This window comes from Leptopilina boulardi, unplaced genomic scaffold (genome assembly GCF_019393585.1).
Source record: "Leptopilina boulardi isolate dan_hultmark-lab unplaced genomic scaffold, ZJU_Lbou_2.1 LbouV2_211, whole genome shotgun sequence".
NCBI classification, from domain to species: Eukaryota; Metazoa; Arthropoda; class Insecta; order Hymenoptera; family Figitidae; genus Leptopilina; species Leptopilina boulardi.
This window is the reverse complement of record NW_026137765.1, coordinates 1,224,634-1,233,024: the sequence shown is the minus strand read 5'-3', so window position 1 is coordinate 1,233,024 and position 8,391 is coordinate 1,224,634.

Here is an 8,391-nt window from a genome sequence, read left to right as displayed (position 1 = left end):
AATGAAAAATTCATCTAAATTTATCTAATTAAATAATAAATATAACTAAATTTTATTTTACTCTTTGATAAAAATGTGAAGCGATTTTATATTATTTATAAATATTGTGAAAATTTTTTCATTGAATGTACAAAAATATTTGTAAAAATTGTTATTATTAAAGAAGTTATAAAAATTCATTTGTATAAGTTACAATAATTGTATAATAATAATCGAAACGAAATATGATTATTAGGACGATAAATATATTTGGAAAAATCTATTTGTATAAAATTGTATTATGACAACACTATTTTATGCAGGGAAATCTATTTTTTTTAAATTTGTATATAAATTATGTAAGTGTTTATATCAATAAACAAAATACATTACATTTAAAAGGAACTAAATTTTCTTTCAGTGTGTTTGTTTTAGTCAAAAAAAATTAAATAATTTTTATGTAGTAAAAAAAAGTTACATACAGATAAAATAAAATAATATTTTCGAAACGATACAAATTCATACATTTGGTATACTAGTAGTAACAGTCATTTCTTGTTACAAGTAGTATAAACCAATTTTAGTCAGACTAGCAACATTTTATTTAATAATTTTCTTAGTAGCATAAAAATTCCTACAGTTTTAATACAGAAGTAGTAAAAGTCATTTATTGTCAGACGTTGTAATTTTTTTAAGAGCATTTGGTAGGTTTTTTTTGAACGTACTAAGTGTTGTTTTAAGGTAAAAAAGTAATAGAGACATGCTGATTAATTTTATTTTACTTTGAAAGGGATTTTTTCATTTTCCAGGAAAACATTCTATTCAAAAAAATGGAATAAAAGTGATTATTCTTAGTCTACTGCAATTTAGGTTCAATTTGTAGGTTTTTTTTAAGATTATTCAGTCGCCATGTTTGTTTTGTGATTTTTGTAAAAAGTTTTAGTACTGCTAAAAAAATACCTCTAAATTTGGTACTGTAAGAAGAAAATTTTAGTCTGATTGGCAACATTTTAATAATATTCTTATCAGTAGTAAAAAGAAGGTAGTTTCAGATAGAAATATTTCCAAGATTGAACACGAAGGAATAAAATATTTTATGTAAAGAAAGTAAATAGGAACAAAAAAAAAAATAAAAAAAAAAAAAGAAAAACAGTGAGGGAATGAGAAAAAATGAGGACCGCAGTATGCGTTGCCAATTCGATTAAAGCTTTGGCGGATACAACCTTAAGGGATGGTGTAAAGGTTATTGACGGCAGTATTAGCTGAGTTTCACTCTGTGTGTATATAGCGCAACGGCACAAGCATACGTTTCATAAGATGGGCTTCAACTTCCTCTATATATGTGTCTCCTATATGAGATGAGAGTGAGAAGAAATAACGTTGGAACACTAACAGATCTCGATATATACGACACAAGAGTAAACTTCCTATAAGCTTTGAGATATATGATACACACAAATACCACACATGTTTCCTTTCACAGACAATTTTTTATCTGGACTTTTCTCGGGGGTTATTTCCGTAAATGAAAGTCAGGGCAGTTTATTTCCAAGTAGGTTGTGTGTCATCGATTCGCGTATTATGTATGATTTAACATTATTTTTTTTTCTTGTTTTTTTATATGCTTCAATGAAACTAGGGTGTATTTTATTAAAAGTCATTTTAATTAAATTTTGACTACAACTGACTTTTTCTATTAATATACAAAAATTTATACAAAATTTATAGTCCCACTAATACTGGCTTTTGGTACTGATAAAAAAAGTACAAAATAAAAAAAGTACACTACTGATAATAAAAAAAATAGTGTAATTTACTACTGATATAAAAATAACAAAAATTTACGTCTGACTAAGACTGACTTTTACCACTAAGACAAAATAAGTAAGAACTTTATAGTTATAAATTAAATCTTAAAATTAAAAATTTCAAAATTTCTGAAAAAAATCGTACCCTTTATTTGGTGACAAATTATAAAACAATTTCCCCAATAAGAAAAAAAAACCCTCCCCCTCTTTTTCATAATATAATGCAAAAATACTTTTCACAGTTTTAAACGAAATAAACTGCGAAACATACTTTTCGGATTACATATTAATAAAGTGCGATAGAGAATAATATCGAAACGGGGTCAATTTCCTCAACATTTGCTGGTATCAGCAGTATAGCAGATTTCAATTTTCGTTTGATAACGGGTGGAGGCGAATAAAAAAAAAATAAAAAAAAAAAAAATTGAGCAAAAGTGTGGCCGCCGCGTAAAATTTGTCTCGAAAACCCGTCGCTATCACCTGGTCTGATTCACACTTTTATTTCATTGGAAACAACGATGGCAAACGTTGTATGAAAATTTCAATTTCCGAATCCGCATGGTAGCGCGAACGTCTCTGGACAGGAGCCAATTTGAAAAACACTCGGTGCCAGTTTATATAAGCGTTTCGTGCGTAGAATCAATTCGATACGGTACACGATGAAACACAGAGAAAGAAAGAGAAGGAGAAATATATAGGTAAATATCTTCAAGATATTTTTATCCCAATAAGAAGGGAAATAATATTCATCGAATGATCTCTTGTTCCCATGAGGGGAGACGGAATAGTTGTGTTATCAATTTGTAAATTCAATTTGAAAATTCAATTTCCAATTTGTCTATTGCTGACAAGCTGTTGAACAAACTATATACAGTTACGAAAAATGTATTTCTTATATTTTCATTAAAAAAAAATATTATTTTCCTTCAAAAAGTATTTTTTCTCGACACAAAAAAAGAATTTTAATATAAAAATTCAAAAACTATAATTAATATGTCTTTTTATTTTCCACTCTGAAAATTACATTCATTAAAAAATATATTCAATAATTTTTTGAAAAAATAGACATTCAGTTAAAAAATTGTTTTGTGAAAATTGTTTCCTTTTTAATTAAAAACCAAAAGTATTTTAACGTATATTATTACATCGTTAAAAAAAATATCTGCGGTTTTATTTATTTTATTTTGATAAAATAAAATTGAATTTTAATGGCTTTGATTTTTTTTTTATTAATTAACAAAAAGAAAATAATTACATTATTTTTAAAGTTTCAAAGTCTAGCCTTCTCTCTTTAAAATTTATTCTAATATAAAAAATATCATTTTATAATATTACCATGTAATTTTTTTTTGGTAATTTTTAACTATGAGTGTTTTATATATTTTTTTTTCTTTTGTCGTCAGAAATTTCAAAAATCACACACACGACAAAATAGATCAAAATGTTAAAATTGAGTTTGCAATTTAATTCTCAAATTAAAGCCCAGAATGTTCGAAAAGCATAAATTCCCAGTAGACACAGGCTTTTAAAAGGGATTTAGATTTTAATCCACCTCCCCCCCCCCACCCTTCACAAGGCACCACTCCCCATTCTTGCGCGCAATAATTTATACGCAAAACTTAAACGCAGAGTAAGCCTGCTGTAATAATATTAGATAAAGGTATAAGCTTTTGGGAAAACGATCTGTTGGTAAAACTCTCAATTGAAAGCGATAGCAAACATTTAGAGTCGTTGAGCGTGCGCGCTCTCGCGTTTTACAAAGGTATCATCATCATCACTAGTTGGGTTAATTTTGGCCTCTGGGAAAATTTTAGGAAAATTCAGAAGAGATAATTCGTTTATCTCTAGACGTTGAATTAATTACAGCAATGTTTACTTGACTCAGCATGAAAACCACTAGTTCTACGATAATAATAATTTGTATCTTTATTATTAAATTTCTCAGTCAAGTGATTTTAAACTGTAAAGTGTACACGCATCAAATATTTAATGCATTAAAACAATTATTTGATAATTCAAAACAATGAGTTAAAATATAAACTTGGAAATTATGGAATTACTTTGTCTACAACAAAATATTTCCAATTTTTTTTTTTTATTTAGACTGATTTTTCTTTTATTAATCAATAAATTATTATTATTATTATTATTATTATATTTATTATTAAAATTATTAATTAAAAATAGTTTTCAATAAATTATAAAGATTTTAAAATTCCTTAAAGTTCAAATGAACAAAAATTCTCAAAACCTATTTTTTCAATTAAATTTATTTTTTCTGATTTCATCATTAAAATAAAGAACTACAAATAATAAATTTTCAAAATAGGTCCAATTTGTTCGTTTAGAATTTATATTCAGGACATTGAATTCCAATGATATGAGGAATGTGAAAAGTCACAAATATAAATGAACAGAATACCGTCTCGTATTTTTTTTTTTTTTTGTGAATTTCTCATAGGAAATTTTTTTCGCTGAATTGGAAAATAAAAGAGTGAATTTTTTTCTTGTGATGAAAAAACTATATATATTAAAAATCAACATTATTAAACAAATACTAAGTGGAGATATTGAGAGATATTTCAAAAAATATTTTACTGCGCTATATCAAAAAGAAATCCAATGTTAAAAAGGACAGACATGTCACAGAGGTGACATAACATATTTTACAAAATAGATAAATATTAATAAAATATAATAATTAATAAAAGAAAAGCAGGTAAAAAAATTGCAGTTGGATTAATGAAAGATAAATTTTTCTTGTACGATTCCTTCGAAAATTTTTTCTATTCAATTTTTGCAATTTCATAAAAATCTATAAAATATTACAAAAATAGAAAGTAAATTAAAATAAACTCGCGATAGTTAAACATATAAATATTGCTGTTTGGTTAAGAATAAAACAATAGTCATTAAAAAGTAAACTGAAAAATTATGTCTTTTCAAATAAATGACACATGAGAAAACGGCGTCATATGTACAAAACTTAATTTATAATACACAGCAAACTGTTGATAATTAAAAATGACTTACGACAAACTGTTAATCTTTGTTATGAGTTTTCACCGATTAACGTAAATCACTTATGACATTTTCACTTTGTAGAATAACATACATATATATAAACATATATGCAAAGTATTAGATGGGGTAAGTTCAAATCGTATAACTTTGTAATTATACTACTTCTCTATTCTCTTTTGAGATAGTTTCCCATTTTGACTCTCGACTGCCATAAACTTACATTCGAGGCAGTCATGTACATGTGTTATAGCACATTTGTGAAGTAAAAAGTTTTAATCCGTCAAATTAATACTACTTTCATTTTTTTTTTTTTTTTTAATGCCAAAAAAGAAAGTTTAAAACACGAGCCAACAATTCTGGGAAAAAAGTTTTTGATTCCAACTGTTTATATGTTAATTCCAATTTTTTTTCTTTCGTTAAAGCTTGTAAGCTTTCAACCAAATTTTGTTTGAATGTAAATAAATAATTTTTGAATGAATTTGAAAGAGGGGAAAACAAAATTAAAGTAAAATTTTGAAATTTACTTTCAAAAACAAAAATGAAAGAAATTAAGACGTTTTACTATAACTGGCATTCACTACTGATACAAAATTAAAGAACATTTGGAAATTCTTACAATTAGCTACATTTTTCCTTTACTACTAATTTCAAAATTATAAATTTTCTTTTTTTGGAATTACAAAATCCTTTAGTCTGACATAAAACTACCTTTTACTACTGAAGGAAACTTTTCTCGGAAGACTTGTCTAACTGATACTGGCTTTTACTACTGATGATAAATTTAATAGTATTTGGTAAATTTTTGTCTGACTATAACTGCCTTTTACTACTAATTAAATAATTAAATTACAAAAATGTAGAGTCTAACTATGTCCTTTTCTACTGATGGCAAAATTACAAGACTCGAAAATGTCTGACTAAAATCGACCTTTGCTACTGTAAAATTTCAAAAATGTAAAAGTCTGACTGCGACAGTAGTTTACTACTGAATTAGAACCTCAATTTAAAATAATAATAATAATATTAATATTAATAATATTATTATTTTTATTATATAATAATATTTAAAACCAAGTGATTATATAATTTAAAAAAAAAATATTTGAATTATAATCATAACGGGTATTCCTATAATCGTTAAATTTCTATTTTATTTACATCTTCCTTGAGCTTTTAGCAGGCGTGCTTCCACATAAAACAGAGTACTATGAGAGAAAAGCCATCTAGACGTTTTCTAAAAGAAGAAGAAGAATAATATATAGACGTAAGAAAAAAAAATCTTTCCATCGTTTCTCGTCTTCACAAAGTGCACATTGTTGTTTACTGCAAAAGCTTAGTAAAATGTGATTTGCATAGTTTGTGCACTTGAATTCACTCCCCCCTCCCCTCTCCTCCTTCATATCCAAAACAATTTGTTGCAAATTTATTTTTTTGCTATGAAAATAAAATAAAATAAAAAAATTGAAACTTTATATATGTATCGCTATATATATATATATTCCAATGTAGTGATAGCTTTAGTTGAAAAACCATGAAATGTAACTTAACCGGAGCTCACTATTATATCCGGAGGAAAAATTCCTTTTTTCCGTTTTTATAAATTCATGAGAAAACTGTTGGTCTGAATAATGCAGTAACATGCTCCCCTTCTCTATACTTGCATCTCTCTCTCTCTTTCTCTTCATCTTTTTCCTATCTGCAGAAGGGTTGAGTTTCTGTCTCTCTCTCTCTTTGTCCGTGCACTCATAATACTCCACTTTCCTCTTCTCTCTCTCTCTCTCTCCCTCCTTTCCCACCCTCTTTTCTCCTCTCATCTTACTCGACCTTTCACCCTCGTGCACTCCATCCCTGTCTTCTTACATAGACCATCCGTATCTGCGGATCCTTCCGTTGAATTTCCTTCCTTTTCTCGCACCCAAGCGCCGCTTCAAGTCGTTTGTTTTGAATGAAACCGCCGCTCTGGCACTTAAACTTACTTATGAAATGCGGCTTTTATAAAACGATTAATGCACTGCAATGACTAAGTCGATATTATATTAAAACGAAACGAATTTTCTTTTTTCTCAAAATGATAATAAAAGAAAAAAACGAAATCTATTTCAGTTATTATTATTATTATTCTTTTAAATTCATTCATTTTATCTAACTCTTTTTTCACATATTTTTTTCATTTCACTTTAATTTTTCCCGCTGGAAAAAAGTTATTTTTTCCGAATAAATTTTCAACAAATATTTCAAATCACGGTGCGCGAGAAGGAGGTTTAAATAAAAATGAGTTGGCACTTAAAAATTCTTTTTGATTATTGTTCTTAAATAAATAAACACCATTTTTCAATAGGTTTTAAAATCAACTTACGTGCCAAATTTAAAAAAAAAAATTGAGTTTTAAATATATAAAAATAGTGTTTTATCAGAATTTATTTAATGTATACTTAAATGCGTATAGATAATAGATGTTTTAGATTTGGATTCATATAAATTTATTAACATTGAAGTTATTTTCTAGTTTTGTTTTTATTTATTTAAATTTCCTAAATCCAAAAGACGATACGAATCCATAGAAAAACATAATTGCAAAACAAAAAGTAGAAAAGTAATCTAATAACAGCTGCGACTTTGTGCGCCCTGCATGCTGCTGCCATCTGACGGCGGCAGGAGGTAATGAACCTGTCATTATATTACTTTTCGTTTTGCAATCGTGTTTTTCTATGGATTCGCATAATTTTTCGGATTTAGGAAATTTATATAAGATAAGAATATCTAGCTGCTTTTGTAAAAAAAGTGTCCGTCTTTCAAGAAGAAAGTATTTTAAAATTGTTTATCATTTTCACGTTTAGTGCCGTTTTTATAGGGCGATAATTAAATGTCTCTTCCTTTCCAAAGAATTTGAGAGACCATTCGACTCTCTTAAATAAATTTTGTCCCTCTTTATAGTTCTTTTAACATTATAATTTAATTTTTTAAAATCGGATACAAACACTACAGCAATATAATTATTTATATGTAAAATTAATAATAAGTAATTATTTTATCATTTATTACAGTATTTATTAGATTAAATAAATTCTGATTCCCCATAAAATTACTGTTTCTTATATAAAAACTAATTTTTTTGTTTTAAATCGGGCACGTAAACTGATTTTAAAAACTATTGAGAAATGTTTTTTATTCATCTAAGAATCATAATGATAGAACGTCCAACGTCCTTCCTGCAGGATGAAAAAGACTCAGGTGAGTCCCTCCGAAATCGCTTTCTAAAATTAACTTGGATTGAGATAAACACAAAAAAATATATATGGTTGGAAAGGTAAAGATACAAGCTTTCAGCGCATGTAAAAATTAAATTTCTAAATTCAAACCCCAAGGCTAGGCAACTTAAAGAAGTTAAATTTTTGTAAAACTGACCTAATGTTTAGTGCTAGATCGTCGACGCCCGGTCCTGCCGGCAGGACTCTTCTCAGTTTATTGATACGATTACCCAGCCCTGATATTTAAATTTAGAAACTTGATATTTACATGATCTGATAGCTTTTTTAATTACCTTTCGAACCATATATATTTTTTTATGTTTATCTGAATC